At 40.1% G+C, this 27706-nt stretch overlaps 4 long non-coding RNA genes across 8 annotated transcripts in view; 2 read left to right on the forward strand and 2 right to left on the reverse strand.

Annotated features, from left to right (window-relative positions):
- LOC128630884 (uncharacterized) overlaps window positions 1–27706 on the forward strand; it is a 111659-nt gene that overhangs the window by 19089 nt on the left and 64864 nt on the right. The window lies entirely within an intron of this gene.
- Window positions 90–11338, forward strand: LOC128630879 (uncharacterized). 3 transcript variants are annotated; one of them, XR_008395140.1, is made up of 4 exons: window positions 90–128; window positions 8299–8340; window positions 8799–9016; window positions 11136–11338. It is a non-coding gene; the product is annotated as an uncharacterized LOC128630879 (long non-coding RNA). The 3 variants fall into 3 exon arrangements; XR_008395139.1 differs by lacking the exon at window positions 90–128 and adding an exon at window positions 2246–2565; XR_008395138.1 differs by lacking the exon at window positions 90–128 and having other exon boundaries at window positions 8250–8340.
- On the reverse strand, window positions 510–5408 carry LOC128630869 (uncharacterized). Its single transcript, XR_008395111.1, has 5 exons — window positions 4018–5408; window positions 2819–2955; window positions 2630–2721; window positions 2469–2552; window positions 510–663 (listed from the first exon to the last, which is right to left on the reverse strand). It is a non-coding gene; the product is annotated as an uncharacterized LOC128630869 (long non-coding RNA).
- LOC128630870 (uncharacterized) lies at window positions 11465–17463 on the reverse strand. 2 transcript variants are annotated; one of them, XR_008395113.1, is made up of 6 exons: window positions 17351–17462; window positions 14302–14800; window positions 13570–14162; window positions 12122–13081; window positions 11779–12024; window positions 11465–11694 (listed from the first exon to the last, which is right to left on the reverse strand). It is a non-coding gene; the product is annotated as an uncharacterized LOC128630870 (long non-coding RNA). The 2 variants fall into 2 exon arrangements; XR_008395112.1 differs by having other exon boundaries at window positions 13570–14800; window positions 17351–17463.

Consider the following 27706-nt stretch of genomic DNA (forward strand, 5'->3'; position numbering starts at 1 on the left):
GCTGAATTTTAATACAGCCGAATTCCCAATAAAGCTGTTCTCATTTACATATTTTTTCTGTTTCTGAAAGCAGGACCTCGCACTCACCAGGCAGTACTGGCCATTCTCTTCTACGGAAAGTAGCTAAGGTTTGTCTGAAAAGTCTCTAGATATGTCGCTAGGTGCTTTAAAAAAAAAAAAAAGTTGCTAAAGGGGTCTGAGAAGTGGTCCGAAGCCTGTTAAAATGAATGAGTGAACAGCAGGAGGAGGAGGGGCTGCAGCGGGGAGTCATATTTTGAGTGAAAGGGTTGTATTCGTGTTCTTTTGAAAATAAACCCTTTAAAGTGATTGATAAAAAGTCAATAAATAAATAACATTCAAGCACTTTTTAACCACTGTTACATAAAAAAAGGCTATTTAAGGTCTTCCAGTACTTATATTTCCAAATGCCAAATTCAAGCACCTTGTACAAACCCTGTGGTAATTTTTCATAGATACATTTCCCAAAACAAATAAACTAAAAACTTCTAGTACTTCTAATTAATAAACCTATAACATCAGTTAGCTAGTATTTTCAAGTGCTACACCCAAACCTCACACATTTGATTTTTTTTCTTTTTGTTCTTTGAACAGTTCTTCTTCCACTTCATCTTTTTCTTGTTGTTTCAGATATATTTCTGCCACCTTGTAAGTCAGAATGACAAAATTCTTGACAGTGATATCACTCAGGTAAAAGAAATAAATCAATGAATTAATAAATAAGTAACAGTAAACTGATGTTCTGCAAATTTCATATAACTATCAAGAGAGATTTTAGTGTATTTAATACAAATTATATCACACTGCTGTTGCACTCTGGAATCTGATAGGTCAGAAGGTCTGAAGGCTGCAATTCATATCTCAGGTTTATATTAACGTGCTCATTGTAATAAGTTATCCTTTCTATGATGCAAATCATTCACAGAGACTTCTCTGGCAAACATTCCACATAATCAAAGTCTAATAATAAACAGATTTGTGCGGTACTACTTTAATAAAAACTTTTAGTCATTGATATGGTGAAGCTATCTATAAGGAGGTGTTTATTTAAGATTTATGGAAAGAGACTCGGGCCACAGATTTCCTCCAGATTCTGAATTTTTTCATGATATGATGTGCTGTAGATGAGATAGTCATAGCCTTCACAATTTACATTGAGGAGCATTATTCTGAAATTGTTCCACAAATTGTAGTTGTAGTTTTTCGCAGATTGGTGTACAGAGGCCCATCTTTACTTCTGAAAGACTCTGCCTCTCCAAGATGCTCTTTTTATACCCAATCATGTTACTGACCTGTTGCCAGTTAACATAATTAGTAGCACAATGTTCCTCCAGCTGTTTCTTTTTAGTAACACTTACTGTTCCAGCCTTCTGTTGCCCTGCCCAAATTATTTTGAGACGTGTTGCGCCCATAAATTCAAAGTTACCTATTTTTTTTCCTTTAAATGCTACATTTCCTCAGTTTACACATTTGATTTGTTTTTTATGTTCTATCATGAATAACATGGGTTTATGAGATTGCAAATCATTGCATTCTGTTTTTATTTACATTTTTTCATAACATCCCAACTTTTTTGGAATTGGGGTTGTAGTACTCCCTCCCATTACCCAGGAAAGTGAGATGTTGCTGTTTACAAATGTCAACATGTTTTTGATAATTAGTGAGCATCACACCAAAAATTAATTATTGAGGACTGTCACCAAATTTCTGAAGCTAGGCCAAACATCCTAGCACTAGTTGGCAAAAGTTAGTTTAGCATTTTTTGCTATGTGCCAAATTTGGTCATACAAAGGGAGCAGAGCTAAGATCAGATAGCTGTTTATGAGGAACTGTATGTCTGATCAAGCTGAAATTTGGTATGGTAGATATACAGTATGTGTTAATCTATAATAGATTCTCATAATGACTTAATTACTGAAAAAAACATGCCTGTCATTGGCCTATCAGATAATTGAAAAGTTTCCCATTAAGCTATTGCCACAAAACTTGAATATAAAGTTCAGGGAAGGACCCCACAGTATCTGATGCAATCTCACTCAAATTGGCTACCTGGGGCGTGCTGTTCATGTTCATAAGGGTCAGCGTTAAGTTCAAATAGCTGTTTCTCAGGAACCAAAATTCCAACTGAGCAGAATTTGCTGTGCGCTTTCTGCTAATCTGTAACTGAATTACTTAAAAAAAAAAAAAAAGTCTGCCTTCTGCCAGTCGGCTTTCAGCAGGTAGGTTACACAACTAGCGTTGAGTTATCATCACAAAATGTGATGTGTAAGAAAGTTCACATATGGTCTCTATTGTTCTATGAATCTTGACAAGAACTGGCCACTGGGGGTGCTATACGCAGGGAGTGTTTGGACCCCACAGACTGCCTCTTATGGCTATATTACTATTATTAGCAGTAGAAGTAGTTGTATTATTATTATTATTGCAGTAGTAGTAGTGATATTTCCTACCGTTTTTTAAGTTTCTTTTTCCACCTCTGGTTCCTTAGTCCAACGGATCTGACGCACTGAAGGCTGGACATTGGCAGATATCATCTATGATGAAAAAGTACTATTATTTATTTATTTATTTGTGTATGTATGAATCTACCATACATGTCATAAACACAAACCTTTTGAAGAATTTTGTCCCTCACAGTAGGGTTCATAAGATCCTCACTGCTGTTAAACTTCAATCTCAGAAATGCCCTCTTAGTAACAGGCACTAAAAAAATTAACAGTATTGACATTTAGCAGCTGTTGTAAAACTTAATTTGACTTCAAACGTATATGAAATTGTGAACTGGATGCAAAAGTGTAACCTGGAACCCCATAGACTTCCACTTCACAGAGCGTGAGAGCCTGGATAACATCGGGAATGATGTTCACATGACGACCCCTCATGTTGCAGGTGTAATTTGTAGAGGCACCAGCAGGGATGCTACAGATAACGACACATCTATGGGGAGAGAGAGAAGAGAGAGAGACTTTGACTTTTAAAATATAATTTATTTTACAATTTAAAAAACCTTAACATACAGAACACATTGTTTTAACAACCATTACCAATTGAAAAAGAGATTCTCGCCTCTTATAAGTTACCCCTTTGTTTACACACCATTTCTTCTCAAACATCGGAAGATCACCATTCATTTGGTAAAATTCGTACTTTAATCTAATCCTAGACTCAACCAAGGCCTTAGATAATTTAACCATGTTTACTTCTTTCCCTTCCAATCCCATTTTGTAAGCCTTCTAAATGGCTAATTTTGCTTGACGACCAAAAAATCCGAATAGGTACAGATTTCCTGCCTGTAGCGAGAATATCTACCCCATAAATAAACCCTGTTTTAGAGAAAATGATCCCCAAACTACGAAACATTGTATACAATAGATTAAAGAGCGGAGATAATTTACAACATTCACAAAAGACATGAAGCACAGTATCGAGTTCATCACACAAAGTACACAGTGGAGACGGTGCATATTTACATTTAAACAAAAGCACTTTTGTTGGTAATGCACAACGTAAAATCCGCCACTGTAAGTCAACAGAACTTTTTGGTAGAGGGTTTTTTATACAATAACTGCCATGAAGGTTCATTATCTCCCGGTCAAGAAATGAGTCCTCCATTCTGTATGCCTCCTCCCCCTTAGATGTCCGACAAAGTAGGACTTTACACAGGAAATATATGCATTTTGTTTGTTCCCCATGGAAAACGGTAGACTTTGCAAGCCTTTAAAAGATAACAAAATGTTTACATTGTCTCCATTTTTTATTTGAGCTACCTCTGGAGTTAAGTACACTTCTGGTAAAAAGACCTGTGTGTTACTGCCGGACTTAAAGTCGGTTATATAATCCCACAAAGATGTAGGAAAAGATGTTTTCAAATCCTTTTATATGTTCCCGACTATTCTCTCTGATCTACCAGTAATCTTTCTAGTTAGATTCTGTACTGAAAAGCACTCTATTCGACAAGTCAAATAGGTTTCAAACATCTTATTCAGCAGGTGTACCAACCTGGCCAGTTGAGTAAAATGGTCAATTCTTGCTGCTGGACTCAGACATCATGACCCCCACTGTATCAACAAACACTAAGGCTACATTTTACTGCAGCTCATGGATGGTTTTCCTGCCCAAGTGGAGAGAAGAGAAGACGCTCTTCCTCAACTTCTTCAGACTTGAGAGACTCTTCTTCAGCTTTGTAGCAATCTTCCTCACCTTCCTTGGTCTTGAGAGACTCTTCCTTTTCTTCCCCAGGCTTGAAAGGTTCTTCTTGAACTTCCTCAGTTTTGAGAACCACTTCATCCAGTTCCTTATTTTTTAAACCTCTCCTTCAACTTCTTCAGACCTGAGACACTTCCTTTCAGTTCAACTTCTTAAGTCTTGAGAAACTCTTCCTCACCTTCTTTGTGTCACGTATCGTGACGGAGCGGAGATAGGACGGATGCAAGTGCAGGATGAACAGTTGTTTATTTGAAAGAGAGACAGGCAGACAAATCCAAAACGTGATCCAAAACGTAATCCGCAAACATGCAAGAGGTCAGGCGATTGGAAAACAGGCATACACGGGGCAAGGCTGGAATCTAGGTCATGGTCACGGAAAACAGGGTCGATAAACAAAACGAGAAACGAACTATGACGAGGAACTGGGAGCGGATAATCCAGCGCGAACTAACTCTAAACATGGACCGTGACTATGACTACGACTACGACTACGACTACGACTACGACACGAACTAAACTAACTCTACGATAATGTTCCACGTTGTGTGCTGGAAGGCGCGCGGTATATATGTGGACATGATCAGCGTCTAAACCGCTAGCAGCTGAGAGCAATACAGACCCACGTGAAATCCCAGCCAATGACAGAACAGGGAGGAGACATGACAGAAACAAACAAAACACACGTGTCCAGATGTCACTACGGTCAACAACGGAAAAGCAGGTGCTCACGCATTCGCGCTTAGAGCACGCTGTTTCAAGGGGGAATCATGACACTTTGGTCTTGAGAGACTCTTCCTAAACTTCTTCAGGCTTGAAAGGCTCTTCCTAAACTTCCTAAGTTTTGAGAAAATCTTCCTCAAGTTCTTTATTTTTGAGAACCTCGTCCTCAACTTCTTTATTTTGGAGAAACTCTCCCTCAACTTCCTTATTTTTGAGAACTTCTTCCGTACCTTCCTCAGGCTTGAGAGGCTCCTCAACATCCTTGGTCTTAAAAGACTCTTTCTCAGCGTTGCCAGGCTAGATCAGCTCTTCCTCATGTTCCTCTTGAAAGGCACATTCTTAATCATGATGCGCTTCTTTGAATTCCTCGTTCTCAATTTGGATCTTTCTCAATTTCACCAGACTTGATGAAAGACACGTCTCAACTCATCTTTGTGATGCTGTTCCCCAAGTTTCATAATATTGAGAGGGTTTCTTTTCCCCAGTTTTAGGAGACTCTTCTCCTCTCTTTTCAGTCTCAAAGTTCTTCCATGATTTCCATTAACATTTCAGGGCTCTTTTTCAATTTCCTTAGTATTTAGAAGCTCTCTCTCTCTCTCTATAATTCCTCACTATATATATATATATATATATATATAGTGAGGAATTAGCCCGGGGAAGGGCGGCGTACAGACCCACAGGAGACCAAAGGGTGGTTGCAGACGGTGCTTTATTGTGGCTAGGGTGAGGTGAACGTGTGATAAATGGAAGAGTGCGGGGGTTTGTGAAGGCGTGACGGCCGGCGGAGTCGACTCGTGGCGGAGGCGGGATTCCCGAGGCGGGGCGGGGGTTTTCCCGGGCCGGCGTCCTCCGTGTGTGCGACTCTCACTATCCGGCGGTCTCGTCCGCGCTTACGACTCCTGGAGAGAGGGAGAGAGAGAGAGAGAGAGAGAGAAGAATTTAGCGTGAGGCGTGAGGTTACCGTCGTGATCGAAGGTTGCGAATCGCTGCAAACACGCACGGAGTCCGTTTTGACGCCACGATATTCTCTTCCGCTTCCCGGCCGGAAGCGCGCTCTTTTATCCTCCTCCGTCGTCGCCTGAGTGGTGGGACTTCCCCGTTGGATCCGCCAATCGCGGGCCGGAGTCGCGTCAGCCCCGCCCTGCCGCGGCGGTCCTTCCAGCTGGCGGAATGTTCGGCAGGAAGCTGCCCACGTCGTGCCGGTGCGGCAGTCGGAGAAGGAGCGTTTTCCCTCTGGTGTGCGCCGGATCTCTGCCCGTCGCGACAATATATATATATATATATATATAAAATTCTTCTGAAAAACTTGTATGAAGAGAGAGATCAAGGTGCCATGGTGCGGGCCAAGTTTACACAATATACTAAAATGGACTCATCTACATCTTTCTTCTTTGCACTGGAGAAAAAAAACAGAGAGAAGAAGTCCATCAGCCACTTGAAACTACCCAATGGACAAGAAACTACCGACAAAGATGACATCATTCTACAAGCGCTATCTTTTTATGAGGAACTGTACAATAGTCAACCATGTGATCCTGAAGCAACTGAAGAACTTCTGAATGGACTACCACAGCTGAGCGAGGGTGAGAGAAACGAACTTGAAAAATCACTGTCCTTAGAAGAGCTCAGTACAGCTGCTCAACAACTGTCAAACGGAAAGTCACCGGGGCTGGATGGATTGACCTCCGAATTTTATAAAACATTCTGGTCCTTGATTGGCCCAGACCTGCACTTTGTCATACTCAGATGTATGGAAACAAAAGTCTTACCCCTTAGCTGTAGGAGAGCTGTAATTACCCTGTTACCCAAAAAAGGAGACCTTGGTAGCTTAAAGAACTGGCGTCCTGTCTCCCTCCTTGGGACAGATTATAAAATCTTTTCAAAGGCATTAACAAACCGCCTTAAAAGATTTTTAGCCACAATACTACATGATGACCAGTCATACTGCATCCCAGAACGCTCAATCTTCAGCAACCTTTTTCTGGTGCGAGACCTGTTGCACCTCACAGAGCTATATAAGGTAGAGATGGGACTAGTGTCACTAGGTCAAGAGAAGGCTTTTGACAGATTGGATCATGGTTATCTTTTTAAGACCCTAACAGCTTTGGGCATTGGTGGACGCTTCATCTCATGGATTAGGCTGCTGTACACTGATGTGTACAGTATGCTGAAAATAAACGGAACACTAACAAGAACTTTTCCGTGCACAGAGGTGTTCCACAAGGCTGTAGCCTGTCCGGTCTGCTGTACACTCTCCCCATTGAGCCCCTGCTAAGACACCTGCGAGAAAATCTGCAAGGGTTTTCAGTGTTAAGCCCTGACTTATCTGATGTGACCACAGTCAATGTCACAGCATATGCTGATGATCTGACGGTGATAATCAGGTCCGAGGATGACATCAGTCACGTGTTTTCTGGCCTGGATGTCTTTCAGAGCGCATCATCTGCACGTGTAAACTGGAACAAAACTGATGCCTTGCTTCTAGGTCAATGGCAGGAGGAAAATATACCTCACCTCCCATAGGAGTGTTCATGGAGGGACTGAGAATACTTGGGATCTTCTTTGGCACAGATCGATATATGCAGAAGAACTGGGATGGATTGACCAATAAGGTTCTAGAAAATCTAAATAGATGGAGATGGATTCAATCATAGCTGTCCTATAGGAGCAGGGTCCTAGTGATAAACAACTTGGCTGCCTCGATGCTGTTGGCTCAAATTTAGCCTATTACCCCAAAACACTTAAAATTCAACTTAGAAGCCAATACTCACATCTACCTCAGAGCCCAGTTGGAGATAGAAAAAAATACACCAGCCGTGAGTGAGAAGAAGCAAGGGTCCAGATTTATTGTTCCGTTCCACCACACGAGATCCACACCGATGAGAATTCTCAGAGGTGATCCCAATACCCTGAGGTTAAGCTCCAGTATTTATACTGTATTTACACACTAAATAGCCCATATGTTTCAAGAAGACTATGATCTCACTACCAATAGGGTTGAAAAAGAGCTCATTTACCTTACTCTTATGTTCCAGAAAAGGCCTATTTCACTTACACATAGAATTGAAACCAGGGGTTTTAATTTACACATAAAATCAGAACCCAGGCATTTCTAATAACCCAGAAAATAAAAACCCAGAGTTTCCAGTTACTCAGAGGATCAGAAACCAGAGTTTTCAGTTACCCAGGGCATCAGAATCTTCAGTTTTGATTTACCTAGAGAATAGAAAGTGGAGGAGACTAAACAATCTAATGGGACCTTGGTCTTATTGTTATCTCGAGGGGGGGGGGGGGGGTCAGTTTGACCCAGCCACCCTTATAACTGGCTCTCTTCATGGTTCTCTTAAAATTTAGGCCTCCCTTGCGAGACGAGAATCTTCACCATCTGAATCATGAGTAAGTTATATTTTCCTGTATATCTAGTTTATATTTTATTTTCAGATTTACTCTATATCTCTTATTATATATACTGCTTGAAAAAACAGTTTACTGTACTTCCTACTTCTTATCATTTTTATAAAGAGTATATATATATATATATATATATATATATATATATATATGTTATTATTATAAGACATTACCCTTATAATATCTTAATATTCCTTTTTATTATTCTTATAAAGTTATAATAGTATGTGTGTGTGAGATTGTGTGTGTGTGTGTGTTATGTCTACTTGCCCGCCCTTGACTGTACGAGTGTGTGTGTGTGTGTGTGTGTGTTTTAGCACTCCTCAGCTCGTACACTTCTTTCGACTTTTTGACTAACAACCCATAGTGTATTACTCTTAAAGATCTTTAAAGTGTTTTTCCAATTTATCCACATCTGACTAATACCGCTTCTGTATGTCTAGGTGCCGGTGCCCGTCGTCAGTCCCTTCTCTCTCCGTTACTGGACCTGGATCTGGATCTCGATCTGGACACTCATTACCAGCTTGTGCATCTCACTGCTGATATCATGATGCTACTTAACTATCTTCGCAGCACCCGCTCTAGGAATGGAGATCCGGGGTTCCCCCCTCTTCTTCGATACAGAATCTGCCTACAGCATCTACAGCAATCTACAGCAAATGTGAGTATTTGCTTCTATGTTGAATTTTAAGTGTCTTTGGGTAATAGGCTAAATTTAGGCCAGCAACTTTCAGCTTTAATTCAAGGGGTTGAACAAAAATATCATATGAAACGTTTAGGAATTGCAACCATTTTTATACACAGTTCCCTTATTTAAGGGGCTCATATGTAATTGGACAGATGAACATAATCATAAATAAAATGTTCATTTTTAATACTTAGGTCAAGAATACTTTGCAGGCAATGACTGCTTGAAGTCTGGAACCCACAGACATCACCAAATGCTGGGTTTCCTCCTTTGTGATGCTTTGCTAGGCCTTTACTGCAGCTGTCTTCAGGTGTTGTATGTTCGTGGTTCTTTCTGCCTTGAATTTTGTCTTCAGCATGTGAAATGCATGCTCGATCGGGTTGAGATCAGGTGACTGACTTGTCCATTGCAGAATGTTCCACTTCTTTGTTTTAAAAAACTCCTGGGTTGCTTTTGCAGTATGTTTTGGGTCACTGTCCATGTGTAAAGTGAAGCGCCGTCCAATTAACTTCACTGAATTTGGCTGAATCTGAGCAGACAATATATTCACATACAATTCATCTGATTGCATCTTCTGTCACATCACCAATAACTACTAGTGACCCAGTGCCATTGGAAGCCATGCATGCCCATGCCATCACACTGCCTCCACCGTGTTTTACAGATGATGAGGTATGCTTTGGATCACGAGCTGTTCCAATCATTCTGGTACAGTTTGATCTTAGTTTCATCTGCCCAAAGAATGCTTGGTCTGGCTTGTTTAGATGTTTTTTTTGGCAAAATCTAATCTGGCCATTCTGTTCTTGAGGCTTATGAATGGTTTGCACCTTGTGGTGAACTCTGTATTTGTTCTTGTGAAGTCGTCTCTTCATGGGAGACTTGGATAATGACATGCCTGCCTCCTGGAGAGTGTTCTTCACTTGGCTGGTGTTGTGAAGGAGTTTTTCTTTACCATGGAAAGGATCCTACGATCATCCACCACTTTTGTTTTCTGTGGACATCCAGGCCTTTCTGTTGCAGAGCTCACCAGTGTGTTCTTTTTTTCTCAGACTGTACCAAACTGTTGATTTGGTCACTCCTAATGTTCCTGCTATCTCTCTGATGGATCTTTTTTACAGCCTAAGGATGGCCTGTTTCACTTGCATTGAGAGCTCCTTTGACCGCATGCTGTGCGTTCACAACAACAGCTTCCAAATGTGAATGCCACACCTGGAATCAACTCCAGACCTTTTACCTGCTTACAGGCTGTCTGCAGGTCCTTAAAGTCTTATCTCTCTAGTTTTTTCCTTTCCTGGAAAGTCATGGAAAGGAAATACTGGATTTTTCTTTCACTGTTGGAGCAAATGGTAATGCAAACAGGATATTTGCTCTGGTCTCCCATCTACCTCTATAGAAGTTTACCCTGCTGTAGTTTACTTAAACCCAGGAATGGATGTATATGCATGAACACAATCCATTATAGCTGATGTATCGTGTAGCATGACTGAAGTGATGTGCAGGTCTTCAAATCTAATACTTTTTAATATCATAGTCAAGAAATTTCCAAAAATGTAAGTGCTGTTACCTGCAGCTACCCTGTGCTTAACTGATGAAATAGCGAAGGAACAGCCCACACCTGTCCATGAAACAGCTTTTGAGTAAAATGGCCAATTACTTTTGGTCCCTTGAAAAAGAGGGGGCTACATATTAAAGAGCTGTAATTCCTAAACCCTTCCTCCAATGTGGATGTGAATACATTTAAATTAAAGATGAGGGACTGCACTTTAAGCCCATATTCATTATTTAACTGTAACTTGAATAAGTGTGTAATAAGCCTCAGCACTTTTATTATAAGCTACAAGCAATCTGCTTCATTACATTTATTCTCAGTGAATATGAAATTACTGCAGATATATTTATCATCCTGGGGAGGGTCTCTGTTTGCACAAATGACCAATCACAACTGTTGTCTGCATACACACGACGCGTCATTACAGTTTTTTTTAGAGGTGCACATCAGGCAACGCAAAGGTCTGACGTAGAAGTATAAATAGCCTTTTTAGCGTGTCTCGAATTGCAGAAGTTGTCAACTGTTTTGCCTCATGTTCATTAGATGCTGTCCGAAAGAACCCGTTAACATCAAGGGCAACAAGTGCTGAGATTATGACGGTGATGAAAAGGTGGCTGCAGCTGGCTTCAGACCGTGGAGGAGGATGGAAGAGGTGCAACAAACAGTAGCTTGCCCTGACTAGGAACGCATAAACCATTGAAATCAACGAGGAAAAAATTCAGCTAATTGACGCTCTCTCCCTGGGCAAAGCCTGCGAACTTCGCCCGGAGCTCAGTCCATGTACTTTCGGAAATTTCGGTTGTGTGGTATCGCCATGAGTGATGCTACTGTACTTTTGACAAGGGGAATTCAGTTCAAACATTTTAATGAAATATTTACACACACACACACACACACACACACACACACACACACACACACACACACACACACAGGGCCATTAGCCAAAAACAACCGGCCTATGTAGCACCTATGCCCGCAGCGGACTCTAGCGCAGACTGGGCGGAGTGCGCCTCGCTGACCGACAGCTCCACGACTCAGCTAATTGCTGTAGCACATCGTCTTGGTCACAAGCATGCGTTGTTCGTCTTTTGCGTTCGCACTGTGAACAGGAGACATTTCTCTATCACTTTAACGTTTAACACATTGGAATGAATTTGTTAAAAAACATTTTAATCATGCTTACGTAGGTTGCTAGAGCTGTGCGGATGTCCGACACAGTGATGTCTCTTCCCACGAGTGCCCGCAGGGCAAGCTTGACATGCGCAGAAATCCTGGCCTGTGTGCCAGAAAAGAAAAGCCACCCCACAGAAGTCTCATATCCCGGCATATGCTTCCTCAGGCGGCAGAAAGCTTTCAGCCACTTCAGCTCCAGCTTGGTGACGGCTAGCTTAGCGAGTCCAAAAGCAGAGGCAGGTTTGTGCTGCTTCACCTGGGAGAAAAGGACAATGAATGAAAAATATTAAACACCCCCATGTACAACACAGCAGCAGCTGGAAATAAAAGTGAAATACACAGAAGTTACTTACATTGATCAGAAAGAGTCAGCCTTCTCGAGGTTCTCAAACTCCTCAGTCGTGAGGTTCTGCAGGACTCCGGTCCTGTGTCCGCTGACCGAAAAGAAGTGAGCACACAGCAGCCCGATGCAATGGTTGAGCATGTCCGGGTCTGCTGGACGAGTTCAGATCAGCCAGTGAAACAGGGACAGCGTCCAACAGTTTGCCGTGCAGGAGCTGTAAGTACTCCCTCACTCTTCTCCGCTCGCACGCCTTGCCTGTGGAGCACGACTCGACCGGACAGATGTCTGCACTCCCACTGCAGCAGTCTCTGGAGACTCCACAGCCTCGTGGAGCCAACTCGGCCCTTGGACAGTTACTCATCGAGTTAATGGAGGAACTTGGAAACACGCATCAGAAATAACTTGGCCGGAGTGACCTTGTACCGCTGGCACAGTGATTTCATCCATTCAAGGACTCTCGAGACATTGTCGATGTACTTCAAGTGGGCTGTGTTGTGGATAAAAATGACATGAAATAAACATGAGGGACACTTAGTATGAGTAATATGTAGTTTTATTGATAATTCATAGGACTGGTGGGTGCGTAATCTTGAGGAGAGTGGTGGGGGGAAGAAAATGGTGTGCATCCTGGGGACATGGGAAAGTCAGCAAAGGTGAAGTGAGAGGACCACTGAGAGTGGGGCGGACTGGCAGGTGAGAAGTGGGAAGAATGGTCGGGGACCAGGTCAGAGAAGGTGACATCTTCCTCAGACTGAAAGCTGGAGGGGGGTTTTGGCTGTGTAGAGGCGTCAATACACACGTTCACGGGGCAGATTTTGTATCGGGGGGGACCCCGCATTTCCATTTCCAGAGGGGGTGCTGCGGAGATAGTTAAGTAGCACCATGATAACAGCAGTTAGATGCGCAAGCTGATAATGAGTGTCCAGATCCAGATCCAGTAAAGGGGAGAAGAAGGAATGACGATGGGCACCTAGACACACAGAAGCGGCGTTAGGCAGATATTGACAAATTGGATTTACACTTTAAAGATCTTTAAGAGTACTACACTATGGTTTATTAGTCGAAGAGTCAAACAGAAGTATAAGAGCTGAGGAGTGCTAACACAGACACACACACACACACACACACACACACTCTCGTACAGTCAAGGGCGGGCATGTAGACATAATACACACACATACACACACACACACACACACACATAACATTATAACTTTATAAGAATAATAAAAAGGAGTATTAAGATATTATAAGGGTAATATCTTATAATAATAGAAAACTCTTTATAAAATACAGAATAGTAGGATATGTAGGACAGTAGAAGGGTAATATAATGATATTATGAAGTAGGAAGTACAGTAAATCGTTTTTCAAGCAGTATAACTATATATAAAATAGAGATATAGAGCAAATATGAAAATAAATTATAAACTAGAAATACAGGAAAATGTAACTTACTCATAATTCAGATGGTGAAGATTCTTGTCTCGCAAGGAAGGCCTTAATTTTAAGAGAAAACCATGAGGAGCCATTTATAAGGGTAGCTGAGTCAAGCTACTGGTTTTGATTATATTTGTAAGTTGAAAAGCCCTGTTTTTTGAGCTAATGGTAAGTTGAATAGCTCTTTTTTAACCCTATTGGTATTGAGATCATAGTCTTCTTGAAACATATGGGTTATTTACTGTGTAATTACAGTATAAATACTGGAGCTTAAGCTCAGGGTATCAGATCACTTCTGAGAATTCTCATCGGTGTGGATCTCGTGTGGTGGAACGGAACAATAAATCTGGACCCTTGCTTCTTCTCACTCACGGCTGGTGTCTTTTTTTCTATCTCCAACTGGGTTCAGAGGTTGATGTGAGTATTGGCTTCTATGTTAAATTTTAAGTGTTTTTGGGTAATGAGCCAGCAGCTGCCAGGGGACTGTCTGCGTTGGCCCACATAAAGTGAAGGAAGCCCTCGACGTGTCTCCTCTCCTGCTTGCCGTTGGCCGCGGCTTTGGGGACATATCTGAGGCTTGTCAGCCAAGCCGTGTACACTTAACATTGGCTCTGGAAAAGAGAAAAAAAAAGGGGGGGGATCAGTGAAAGAAAAACAAATTTCATCCTGGGACGTCCACCCCGGGCGACCACCTGGAGTCCGCCGCCAACACACAATAAAAATAGGCCTAGAGATAGTTTAGGTACTCACCCACAGAGCCACTACTCTTTCCGGGCTACTAGCGCTTGCAGCCGCTCAAATTCTGCGGAGAGTTTTGCTACTTTTCGATCAGTTCAGAACATTTGCAACTTTTAGATTTCTTCGCCTCACCGAAAGCTTGCAGTTGTTGTTGAGCAGCTTTATTTTGGCGCTGAGCAGTAGCTTCCTGACCGTGTCCCCGGCGAGCTGGTGAAGGTGGAACAGGTGGCAGTCTAGCCGGCGGAAACCTTTCTTGCCACATGCAGACACCGGGCAGTCCAGAGCACCCGCATATCACCCGCTCGCTCGCTGCCGCCAGGTGAAGCCAGCGTTCCTCTGGACCCTGCTGATGAATCTGGGCGAGATGAGCCTGCACGTTGGTGTAGAAACGCCGACAAACTGGACACACTCTTCTCTGTGACATCTCGCTGCTCAGCACCGCTAGAGCGGGTGACTTTATAGGCAGCCAGTCAGGAGGGCGGTCCCATTAGCAGACCTAGTAGGAACCACCCTGCAGCAAAAAAACGGCATGCTCTGCCTATTAGGGACGTTTAAACGCTTAAAAATGTGCCCTTAATAGCTACTATGGTGGAATAAATTACATACTTAAAAATTACAATGTTTCAGCTGTGTTCTCTTGCTATTTAAGGACGTTCTGATACTTTCGCATGCTTACAAATGTGCTCTGAACAACTGCCACGGTGGAATAAATAACATGTTAAAATAGTACAGAATGTTTCAGCTGTGTGCACTTGCTATTAGGGACGTGCCGATGCTTCCGCACACTACCAAGTGTGCTCCGAAAAATTGCCACGTTGTCATAAACAGGGTTCCATTCTTTCCTCACACAGTTCTTTGACTATCTGCACAGGCAAGTTACCAGACATCGCATGCTTCGAACAGCCAGTGTGCAGGGAGTCAGTGTTTTTAATTCAGCACTTGAGCACCACTGGGCTGTTCATTTCAGGCTCTCCATCACATTTTATGTGAATGTGGCCATGACATTCCTCACAGTTGCCTCTGATTTCTATGAATTTCCCTGTGGCTGATGGATAGACCTTGGCTCTTTTAAAGACAAATGTGCAGGGGCTTTTCGCTTCTTCCCAAATGTGATGATTTATCACGTTTCCAGATGCTACACTTCAGAATTGTGTATTCCCTTTTTTTGTTTTAGAGAACTTGTTTTTGTATGAACTGTTACACGCATGAATTCAATCCATTTCTGAAATGAAACTTCAAGATAAAAAGTCCAGCAATCTTTTGGTCTTGGGGAAAGGGACCTGGCTCAAAATGAGTGTCATCACTACTGCCACTTGTTTCATGATCACTTTCATAAATAAACCCTAAAGCAGTCCAGATGTTGTCTGTTCAATTTAACAAAAGTATATAGAGCCTTTGCAGTGATCTTGTTTTCTAGCTGCTCACTAAGCTCTGTCCAGATGCTCTGATTAGGAGTAGCTATGTTGACATTTTGGATTATGGCCTCTTTTGATGAAGGGAGGACTGTGAAAATGGAATCCCTGTCCACTGCTGGTTTCTTGGGCATCTGGCATAAGCAAAACATAATTACCCACTGAAATAATCCTGATGCAAAAAATGTCATGTACAGTATAAACATGTTTTCATGTATTACTGTATTTGCCAAAATACAAGGAAAATATAATCTAGTAATAATGTATAAGGATATTATATCTTATATTAGGACCAATATGGTAATGTGGACCCTTAGATGCACAATGTATTAAAAAAAACATGGGTACCATGTGCAGCGGTAATTAGCATTTCATAGCTACATTAGCCATATTAGTATTAGCAGTGAGATTTCTGTTCAATAAACATTGACAATCTTAGCTCTCTTGAATGTTTTACCATTATGATTGAAGTTAACTAATATTATTGTAACTGACAGTGTTAAAACATTGTACTTACACTGGCCAGAATTTTGATTTAGTAACTATATCGACTTTCCCTATACTAACACTAATTTCCACTAGAGCATCGAGAACAGAAGTGTCCCTGACACCTAGTGGTGGGAGTGAAGTGTAACATGATTCTCCTTGTAAATAAATGAAAAGTTCAATCATGAGAGACCAGTGAATGAAGTAAAGAGAATTGTTTATTGAACAAATGATGATATGAATTGTCTTGAAAAAGTCTTCAGCACTTCGACTCAAAGTGTGCTCATACCAAGGAGATTTGTGCATATAAGTCAATGTCTAATATTTTAAAAACAAAAGCAGCACAAACGATTGAGAATATTTGTGGTGAATTAAGAGCATATGGGGAGTCTGAGAGACCTCAGAATGACCTATGAATATTCTTTTAAATATCTTCAAAATCGAAGCAGCACAAACGAATTTTTTTTTGGCACAAACGGAGCACAAACGATTGAGACAATTTTGCCGACATTTTGGGTGAGGGTGGCAACTTCATGCAGGTCCAAACCCGAGTTATCAGAATAAGTTTTACTGGCCAAGTATGCTGGAGTATACAAGGAATTTGTTGCTTGAATAGCGATCCTACAGTGCACACTTACACACACAGTTCTGGATGTAAACAAGACACCGAGTAATACAAAAGAGACCAATGACAGATACCACAGGACAGTTTACAGTGAAAACAATCTTAAAAACCACTCACAAAGAACAGTTAAGAGTAAAGTGATATTACTTTAAATGACTAAAAGCTTGTATGAGCCCTGATGAGCCTCATAAATAGGAGTTTGAGACTCTTTAGATTTTATTCACAGGAACTGTAAGAGAATTGTTTCCCATTGTCATAAAGAGTCAATTTAAGGCAAGCTGAGGAATCCATCCTGTCATATCCATGTTTAAAACGCAATAATGGATATTGTTTAACGTGTAAGAAGTATAAACGCTACACTGAAGGAGCGAACTAGAGGAATAATAATTACTACTACTACTACTACTACTAATATTAATAATAATAATAATAATAATAATAATAATAATAATAATAATAATGCACCTGTAGTAAATCTACGCTAATCAGAATCGTGATGTGTTTTATTCATACAACCAACAGAAGTACCTCAATTTACCTGAAAGGAGCTGTCTCGCGCTGATTCTCAACGGTCATCTCGCTCGGTTTGAATGACGCACCTGCGCACTCAACCACGCCCACCAGATGACTAAATCATAGAAATGAATGGAATAGGGATATAAACAAATAGATCAATAAAGAAGATTGCACTTTGCATTCCATATTTTCTCCATCACAGTGATTGCAAATGTTATATCATATTTAGAGCTGCAACAACTAATCGATAATAATCGATTATGAAAATCGTTGGAAACGAATCTCATTTTCGATTAGTTGGTCTGCACGGTGCGTTTACTCATTACATTACTTCTGTACTGAAAACACACTTCGGAGAGTAAATATTAAAGTAGTGTCCTTAATGAAGTACTGTACACTTACACTATGTACTTACACTACGCACTACTCTACCGTCTAGTGCAATAAAGTCTAAAACCATCTAAGCCTAATCCGTTTGCAAAAGAAATCTGTGATCTTCAAAATACCTTCATTTTTATATATCCTAAATACTGAAAACATTTGTTAAGTTGCTAGACATGACTGAATGCATTGCTGTCCAACTAAAATGAAGACAATATTATTTGTATATTGTAATATAGTACATAGAATAACACTTCCATGTAGAGACACTTAAAGACTTGAATTATATTTGAAAAGAGACATGGTCAATCGTATAACTGTACACAAGCAGTTTGTGCTTGGATCCCGATAATCACCGCTTGCGGCTATATCTGTATGTTGTCTTTCTTATAAGGTATCCTTGAGTGTTATGAAAGGCGGCAACAAATAAAATGTATTATTGCATAGTTCTCCCATCTGACCATGCAGAGTCCATCGGTGGTGTTGTCCCAGGAATAGCAGCTGGCTGTGTGTAGTGCCGTGTCACTCTTCTGCATTATAGCCCAACTACCAATGTACTCAATACTTAATGCTTTTCCATGTCTGTTTTTTTAAAATGAGAGTACGCGCTGTGATACTCTCTGTCCACTGGTTCAGTTTGTTCCGACTTTAGTCCAACCCTGACACCTTCACATTCATCAGGCACTTACGTAAAGAGACGTTTTAGGCTGAGCTGGTGCTTTGGGAAATAGTATACTGGCCTGTGTGCTGTTTCTGTGAGCAAGGGGTCTCACTATTTGGAATGCTATTGTGCAGCTGTGCCTTTCCCATTTTGACTCCTGTCCTGGAGTCAGGATCACACTGCTGGTACTGGCAGTGTCCGGCTCTTTTAAGAACTCACTTACACATGATGTGTCACTCACTGTAGGCCAATCAGCTACCCATTACCATTCTGTTTCTTTCCAGCAAAAAGGGCTTTTTAATGCATTAAAACTTGTGTTGTGTTTCACTAAAAGAGAATGCTGCATCCATGGAATTGTCATTGCCATATCATGGCACATAGGATTAAAACAAATGCTTCATTTCTCCATATGTTGCTTGTAGCATTTTAAGACGTATTAAGGCACAAGTGAGTTGTAAGAGGCTGTGCTACACCTCGCACAGTCAGCAGAGGACAGCAGCAGTGCACCGCAAGAGTTGCCGTGTGGGGGAACTCAGTTACCCAGAACACTCCAGGCTGATTAACTGGGATTGCCTGCACTTGCGAGGCCGGATGCTTAAACCCAGACTTTGAGGCCACTCTTTGTCATACCTTTGTAGTGGGGAGAAAAATTGCCTGATGTGGGAACTACTGGGGAAGGGAAGTTGGGTCAGAGCCACTCAAATGGCTCAATGCCAGGTGCCCCCTCAGGAAATTCTTTGAGGAGGGGGCTCACAACCTAGGTAAAATCATCTCCCACCCTCCCTGCTCCACTTTGGTTGCTCTGCTTCCTTACTCAGCTGAGGTCATTACTCCGCTGCGTGGTTCCACTGAGGACATCCCCCTACCCCTCTGCTCTGCAGAAGATACCATTACAGCTCATGGCCTCACCACTCTGTCTCTCTGCTCTGCCTCCAATGTCACTACACCACCGTGTAATGCCTGACATTCAGTGTATTCTACGTTACACCCATACTGTTCCTCATTATATCAATATCATTCAAAAATGGACTGTTCTGTCTCAGATGAGTGATGAAGTTGATTTTGAAGCTGTGTTTCCTGATGTTGGTGTTGCACTTCCACCAAAAAGTGTTAGTGAACCTAGTAATCATTTCTACATTTGAATATGATCATGAGGCACATGGCACTCACTTCACTTATTCTACAGGGTTCGGCAGGGATTTGGTTCAACCTACTAAAGAGTGGAGAAGCGGATACCAGAACTTTGCATGCTGAATGCCCAGTTTTTGTGGGCAGTACGTGGGGTAAGTTTCCAGTAAGCACCTCTGCAGAAAATGCTTGGCGTATTTGGTTATTTTTATTAATGTACTCAATTTTACTGAAAATTGGAAACAAAATCAGTGCTCACTGATATCCAAGCAACTTCATAAATCTTTTGTAAGTATTTCTTTTAATCTTTGATTTAGTTGCCAATAAGTGGCTCTGCTGTCGGGGACAAGAGTTCAGGAGAAGGTGCACTCTGTCCAGGTCCGACTGAGACTGAAAATTGAAACTCTACCTAAAGCAAGCTGAAAAGATTTTCAGAACTAAGATATTTGGCATAGATCAAATGGGCTGATTAGATTTGTACTAATGTTTGTAATGTGTATATGAAGAATAAAATACAGAATTGATATGAAAGATAAATATATTAGTTCACTATTTTACAATATTGTGTAATCTCTAGATAAAGGTGATTACTGCACTTCCCTGTTTATTGTTTTATCAAAGGCTTGACACAGTGGATCATGAAATATTGCTGCAGAGATTAAATAATGTTGGTCTATTAAATCATTGAAAAATTACTGAAGTAATCTCAGAGAGGCTATTCGGGTTAAATAAAGGTTAAATAAATAAATAAATAAATAAAATGGCTCTTTCCACAGGTGATGGCTAATTCCCTGCTTTTCTTGTAATACTTGATTTAATCTCCCATCCCTTCAGTTCTCTCATCTTCGTGTAATGTACTTCTCTAATCAAATATCATTTGTTGGAATACCCCCTCTCATAAAGGGGTCTTCTACTCTCATGTTTAGTTAATCTGTCAAAGAGTTCTAGTCTGTTGTCTGCAAAAATACAACAAAATACAACAAAGCTTCATTCTTCTCCCTTCCTGAATTCCTTTCTTAATATCCTTCTGGTGAATGAAAAAACTAAATCCTTTAGTCTAAGACTATTTGTGATGTACACTAATCTAACCTGTTAATATCCCATCTGTGCTAACGAGTGATAATCCCAATAATACAGAACTAAAATAGAGTAAATGAGGTTGAGATCTAGACATGTATTTACAGTTCTCTAGTCTCTTTTATACCACTAATTTTATTCAAAACATCCTACTGAATTTGTTTTTACTGTCTACAACAATAGTGTTTAGTTTAAAGGGTAGACGTGCATGCACCCCTTTGTCCCTTATTAACTTACAACTGCACCACACTCAAAATATCACTCAGACCCTTCATACATGACATTTAAACTTCCTTCACTTTCTGTAAATATCTCTAATCAGGAGTAATGCATATGTGTATTTAACTAGTCTAACAAAATTGATCATCTATGAGCTTGGTTTCAATTTAATACAAATTTGTTTCCTTCGCTGAGCGCCGTTTGTGAAAGGCGTAAAAAAGTTCCATTATAAATGTATCCATTTCATTTAAACTGTATTTGATCTTATAAAGTTGGTGTTAAGTCTACTCATGTCACGAACTACATTTCCCATCCTGCACTGCGGGCCACAAACATCTCTGCCATGCACTGCAAATCCCAGATCACACACCTGCATTAAATTCACAGCACAATCACAGCCACAGTATAAAGACTTTCAATTCACTCACAGATTGTGCAGTATACGCTCCATTCCTCGTGTTTGTGACCATTGCACTGTCTTATTTAAATATTGAGACTTGTGTTTCGTATACATTGTATTACATGTCCATAGCACACCGTATATAATATATATTTGTATATTCACACATTACTTTATTCTATTCAACAGTCTACGGTTCAGTAAAGAAACAAGTCACTCAAACTACACTGCTGCAAAGAGACTGTAACTGAACTAAACTAACAAACATGTCACTGCAGTGAGACCCACATCAGTACAACAACAGGTCACATCAGCAGCAAAAGAAACCACCACGTAACATGCAACACTGTCCGATCCAGACACATGTAATCCATGCAAATCCTAATTCAACATTAACTATTCATCTTATTCCAATGTGAAGGACTCCACACATCTGGAATAGACAGAAAATATGTTACAAAAAGTTTGAAAATAAGTGTAGACTAATATTACCATCAAATCTTACTAATTATTCATCACTGGACATAGGCAATGTTTAAAGAGAAATATACAGCAAATTATTCATCACTGTGCAACACAAATACCTCACACCAAAAGAACTTACACTTACACTGCTCAACTTAGAAAAACAGCAGTTACATTATTATTATTATTATTATTATTATGTATTTATTTATTTTTTTGCTTTGAGTTCCTTGCAATCGTGACGTGAGTGACCAGTTGGCATGGCAACATCAGGGCACGTAAAGATTTATAGACACATACAGGAATCAAAGATACACAAATTTAGTGATGGTTATTCCAGCTCTTTTCAGTGAGTCAGTTCATTTGGCTCAGCAATAAACTCCCAAACGACTCTTCATTCAATACGACTAATGGCTTTTATAATTCAGCTAAATTTAGCAATATTTGGACCCATGATTAGTATGTGTGCACATATATCACTTAACTTGTTCAGTGTAGGATAATTATACTAACCTTTAATTGTACATCATTTTGGATTATGTTTCGCGTAAAAACTTAAATAATATAAAAACAGACATTATTACCCATGTGTATTAAGTGTTTTATTTAGCTTGATCTATCCAAAACTCAAACCATTCCAAACAAACCACACTCACTACACTGCTGGACTACAGGTAACAGCAGCGCACCCGTCACTCACGTACTCCAGTTTTAATCGAAGGTTCACATTTCAAATTCCTGTTGGAATCTTTCTGACCATGTTCATGTACAGTTTGTATAAGATTTAGTTCCACTTATTCCTACTGATTATTGTGAAATGTTTAACAGAGGTACAGTATATTTTCAATTCAATTAAATTTTATTTGTATAGCACTTTTTACAATAGACATTGTCTCAAAGCAGCTTTACAGAAATATCAACACGGTATACAGATATTAAAGGTGTGAATTTATCCCAACTGAGCAAGCCACTGAGTGGCGACGGTGGCAAGGAAAAACTCCCTAAGATGTTTTAAGAGGAAGAAACCTTGAGAGGAACCGACTCAGAAGGGAACCCATCCTCATCTGGGTAACAACAGATATTGTGAAAAAGTTCATTATGGATTTATATGAAGTCTGTATGGCGTTAAGAGCAGCCGTAGTCCCAGCAGTCTGGAATTAGAGAAGATTTGAGCTCCATCCAGAGGCAGAAAGGATCTGGATCTCTAGTATCTCCATAAATTCGTGTGGGGCTCGGCGAAAGGAGAGAGGGAGAAAAAAGATTATTATGACTGCGAAGTAGTAGAACAGAATCTAGTCAGGGTAGGCTTGAGTAAACAAATACGTTTTAAGCCTAGACTTAAACACTGAGACTGAGATTTTGAGATGTTTACATAACCTTTGAAAAGAAATTGTTGGTTTTAACTTTGCTTTCTGTTTCCATTGTAGAGTTTTAGCTTATTTATTAAATGATCTGGCAGACAGAAAATGGGAGTGAGAAACTTTTGGTAGGTTTAGTATTGAGCCATAAGTTTTAAAAAAAATAATGTTGCAGTGGCACGAAGCTCAGTAGAATTTTCTGGCATAAGTTTAATTTCCCCAAAGTTCTATGATTTTGCTGTAGCAGTGACATTGATTTGGGACATCCATCCATCCAGCCATCCATTTTCTGTACCGCGTATCCTACACAGGGTCGTGGGGGAGCGTGGAGCCTATCCCAAGGGACTTGGGGCACAAGACAGGGGACAGCCCTGGATAGGGTGCCAACCTGTTGCAGGGCACAATTGCACACACACTCACACACATTCACACACTACGGATCATTTGGAAATGCCAATCATCCTACAACACATGTCTTTGAATTGGGGAGGAAACCAGATCACCTGAAGGAAACCCCCGAAGCATGGGGAGAGCATGCAAACTCCATGCATATGATAGTTGTTGTTGTTGTTGTTGTTATTATTATTATTATTATTATTATTATTATAATAATTATTATTATTATTATGAGGATCCCGTTGTGTGCTGGAGACACTTTTCCAGCCTGTCTCTCTACCACACCTTAAAGCATCTTAACATCACAGGACAACAAATGAAAAGAACTATCAGGAACACCACAGAGGCTGCTGAGAGAGCTTCAAGAAGGCTCTGGAGGGTGATCAGCAATTTGGACATAGGCCAGGTCCAGGGAGTCTTAGGATTAAAGACCCGAAACACCCAGTGACTCCAGGTTCCATCACTAATGTGTCCAAGAGCACATTGCAAGATGTTTGAAAAAAACATAATATTAATAATAAAATTAATTAATTAATTCCATAAAAATCAGAAAAGTTGACTGGACTAGAAAAAACATGCACAATGACCATCCAAGCTGTTTTTTTATTTTATTTTTATTTATTACATTATTTTTGCAGACCCAGCAGATACAGTCAGGTTCATAAATATTTGGACATTGGCAAAGTTATTGTTTTTAAAAAATATATATTTTTACCACAGTATATTGGAGTGGAAATAAAATATCAATATTCATTCTTTCATTTCAACTCCAAAATACTGGGTTCGACAGCTAAAATAATAACTTTGTCAAGTAACGAAGAGGAAACATTAGCATTGTCTGTACACCAAAAAAAGAGAACCTCTATGTTATGTTAGTATCAGGGTACTGGTATTGTACCTCCCCATAGTCCACCTCCTCTGTATTAAAGGTCATTTTAGATAGCAACTATAGAAAATATAGTAGTTTTAAAAAACAACACCCTACTACACACACGTCTCCTCATGCTGCAAGTGCACACTGGTTTTGGCCTAGTAGGGCGAGTAAGGGAAATTGAACACAGGTTATTGGGGAAAAATAAAATGTAAAGCAAGGCAATGCTCCTAAGCACACCTCCAAAGTTGTAACGAGTTGTAAAGACAACAAGGTAAATCTACTCGAGTGGCCATCAAAAACACCCTGACCTGACTCCCAAAGAAAATTTGTGGACTGAAGTGAAAAAGCATGTCTGAGCAATGAGGCCCTCAAAACAGTTCTGTCCAGAGGAATGAGCACAAATTACAGCAAATCATGAGAAGCTTGTGGAAGGCTACCCCAAGTTCAATCAATGAACAGGCAATACCACTAAACACTAACAAAGTGTATCTAATTACTGTAATCATTAAGCATAACTTTTAATAATCTGTCATGTACATATGTTTATAGTTGAATCATTTTCAGACATGGTTTGGTAATTCTAGACATGGTTCAGGTTAATTGGGAAAGACTGGGAATACAGTAAGTGAAGAAAGGAAAAGTGAAGGGATTTACAGGAAGAGATGCATGAAACACCTCACACCTATGGGTAAATGATGGGTTGGTGGTTAAATGATGGACTGATGGATTTTATCTGTATTAAATGGTGTTTTTATGAAACATCATAATAAGCAGGGAAATGAGGTAGACTGGGAAATATAGAAGTTGCCTACTACTTATTTGTGGAGGCGGGGTTTGGTTGAACACCAGTTTGTGAATGGAGGGCGGAGCCAGGGAAAAGTGAGTGGTAAGGATCTACACCTGTGCAGGATTTTGTAACAGGTGTTCTGTGTTTCAATGAGCAGGATAAAAGGGGGAGAGAGAGAGGACAGACACCACAGGAGACCCACGTGTCTAGATATGTGCATAGTGAAATAAAATTCCTGAAAAGAGACAGAAATAGTGAAGGAAAATAAAGAAGTGATTTTTGAGCCTGCGTCCCATCTCCTCATTTTCAGTCCACCCGTATGCAGAGATTTTTACTTAGTGTACTGTGTTCATGTAATCATAGAGATTAAAGCTGTTTATTTTTAAATCCACATTCATACCCAATCTTTTATAGAATTCACTGTAAACAGATTATGTTAAAACACACACACAGTTAGAAAACGCCATTAAAATGTAAGTAGCATTTATAATTTATTTCTTGCCATACCAGCATACCATAGAATAAAAAAGTAAAATAAATTAGAAAATAAAACCAGCATGAATTCTTAAAATGTATGTACACTAAATAAAACTCCTTGTATATTCAGTATTAGACCTATTAAGTAATGTTCTATATTTCTCAGTCCACCTTATTCCACTGCTTCTTACAATGTTTCATAAAAACACACACTCTAATGCACAGAAAATCGATCAGTGCATCATTTAACCATGCAGCCATTATATCCTTTTACTTTTCCTCTCCACTTATTGTATTTTATGACTGACAATTAACCTGAGCCATGCTGTCTAGAATGATCAAACCCTCTGGTAATTTCCAAACCAAACTAATGTTCTGCCTCTTTTGTTACAGTAGCACACCTTATACAGTAGCTTGTACTGATATTATAACTAGAACACCACCATGAGAGAATTACTATTAACTTTATCACCTTAGCAACACTACAGTTCAAAAGTTTGGAGTCACTCAGAAATTGCCTTGCTTTTGAATGAAAATCACAATTTTTAAAATAACATTGATCAGAAATACAGTCATTATTATAGCTGGATTTTTAAGGGAATATCTACGTAGGCATGGAAAGGCCCATTTTCACCAACCAGCAACTCCTGTGTTCCTGTGGCACATTGTGTTAGCTAATCTGATTATCATGGTAAAAAGTTCATTCATCATTAGAAAACCCTTGTGCAATGATGTTAGCACAGCTGAAAACCATTGTGCTGTTTAAGAAAGCCTTACAACTGGCCTTCTTTGGGCTACTTGAGAACCTGGAGCATCAGCATTTGTGGGTTTGATTACAGTCACAAAATGGCCAGAAAGAAACAGCTTTCTTCAGAAACTCATCAGTCTATTGTTGTTTTGAGAAATTAAGGCTGTTCCATGTCAGAAATAGACAAGAAACTGAATATATCTTACAAAGGTGTGTAGTAATCCCTTCGCAGAACATGACATGAATGAAGTTGTTACTTCTATCATGCAGTTCCACTGCAGTGGCTTAGTAGGTGGCTTTGTACTCAACCTATTTGCATTAAAGGAATTAGATATCATTTTATATTAACAATATTTTCCCCTTCACATATTGAAGCCATGGATTTCTAATAATCTGACAATTATATGAGTGTACGATATTGACCCATAGAGTAGATACAAGTAAAAAGCAGATGCAGTTTGTCAACTTTGCTCATTTATTTATCATCAGTAACCACTTCATCCTGCTCAGGGTCGAGGAGGATCCAGAGTTTATCCAGGATTAATGGGCAAGAGGCAAGAATATATCTTACATCAGTCCATCACAGGAGACCACGGACACACACACAGACACAGAATCACAGACTCATTCACACCCTGGGGCAAGATAGCATAGGAGATCCACCAACCAGTAGGTCTGTGTGGTGGGAATAAACCTGGAGGAATCCTGCACAGACGCAGGGAGAAACTGCAGTTCCACATAAACAGTATCCTGAGCTCAGGATCGAATCAGGGAACATGGAGCTGTGAGGTAAACTGGTCTACATGAACCATACTCATACACAATATATGGTAAATCCACTTGGAGGAAGGAGTGGGGATGATTCATTCATTAATAATTATTAGGGCTGCAACTAACCATTATTTTCATAATCGATCAGTTGGCTGATAATTTTTTCGATTAATCGGATGGGGCAGGGCAAACTTTCAGTACCATTTCATCTTATTTGAAATAAAATCCACAAACTGAGTGTTACTTCAGACTAAAACTTTACACAAGTGTTTGTCCAAAACAGAAAAGAACCCAATACACACACACACACACACACACACACACACACACACACACCAGAATGTATATTATTAATTAGGACTGTAGTTTAATTCAGTGCTTTTTGTGCAGCCATGAAAATAATGGATAAATACTATAAAATAAATATAAAATTTTGTGTTTGAATTAGACATTACAGATCTTACTCGCGCTACACATCTGTATCAGCGTGTCTACACCACGCGTGATCGCAACGCGGCCTCATTACTAACACATAACTTCCGTTATAATAAACAACAGAATTTACACTGCAAGTGTGCCGATACAGTAATGAATGACAACAGTAAGCATTTTTGTTGGGAGGTCACACCTCAATAA

The sequence above is a fragment of the Ictalurus punctatus genome, unplaced genomic scaffold (genome assembly GCF_001660625.3).
Source record: "Ictalurus punctatus breed USDA103 unplaced genomic scaffold, Coco_2.0 Super-Scaffold_100068, whole genome shotgun sequence".
Lineage (NCBI taxonomy): Eukaryota > Metazoa > Chordata > Actinopteri > Siluriformes > Ictaluridae > Ictalurus > Ictalurus punctatus.